Source organism: Penaeus monodon, chromosome 28 (genome assembly GCF_015228065.2).
Source record: "Penaeus monodon isolate SGIC_2016 chromosome 28, NSTDA_Pmon_1, whole genome shotgun sequence".
NCBI classification, from domain to species: domain Eukaryota; kingdom Metazoa; phylum Arthropoda; class Malacostraca; order Decapoda; family Penaeidae; genus Penaeus; species Penaeus monodon.
Genome location: NC_051413.1, coordinates 34,857,753 through 34,858,842, shown reverse-complemented (window position 1 = coordinate 34,858,842; position 1,090 = coordinate 34,857,753).

The following is a 1,090-nucleotide window of genomic DNA, read 5'->3' as shown; positions in this document are numbered from 1 at the left end:
AACATGCATGGGAAACAGTTTCCTAAAGGTTAAAGCGGAATTTTAGACACATATCCCTCTTCAAAGTGTGAGTCAATTATTTATTCCATGAGGTTTGGGTTCCTTCGTACGCACTTGTGGACTGGAGACGTCCCTTGCCAATGGCCAACGTCTCCTGCGTCCGCCTGTGTATGGGACCAATTTTGACAACATCACAGAGCATAATATTTCCGCTGTTATCAACATAGGAACTGAAATTCATCATCCGGCGAAGAGTAAACATCTGATGGCAACATTGCACATGAGTGGTATTTATTGCAGCGATGCATGTAAGCTGTTCCTCTTCGACCACTGGACTCAAACATCAAGAATCATCAACCAGTAGCTTTTGAAGTACAGGAAGACATTGCCATCAACCTGCCTATCGGGGATCACGGACAAAAAGCCTGCCATTGAGATAGTCGACAGTGACGATTTCAAAATTTATATTATGACATACATTGCAACCGGAGCTCATCATACTTAATAATCATGAAATGCAAATTGATGAAGAGCTTGCTGCAAGGATAGTTAACAAAGAATTTCCCCACAGCACAGGTAATTGTGCACAGAGCTGATGCACGTCCCTCAGAACAGATACCCCACCTGCCCCTGGCAGAAAGAGATCCTCCAGTCCATGGCTCACTGCATCCACCATGAATGGCTCAGCACTACAGCGTGGTCAGTCTGTGGTACCTTGTCCTATCAGCTCAAAACCATGATTATTCAAATGAGAGTAGCAGTGATGATTAGACGAATGAGTATGGAGAATCCACAGATTCGGAAGATGAATAGGTAGTTGCCTACCTAAAGAACCACTAGAACGTTGTGTTGTTCGAATACTTTGTCCTTCCTAGAATGACGTAGAATATTTTTTTTTAAATAAAAGTACTGTCTTTATAAAACAATACCGTCGTTGTTGACAAGCTGATTTCCAATGTGGCCAAAATTTTGGATTTGGTGCACGTTTTTGGGGAAGGCAGAATGAATCTATCAGTCCTTAGAAAAAAAAAATGTTCTCAAAGAAATCAACTTGCGCTTTTTAAGGTCACAGATTCACGAGTTCATATAA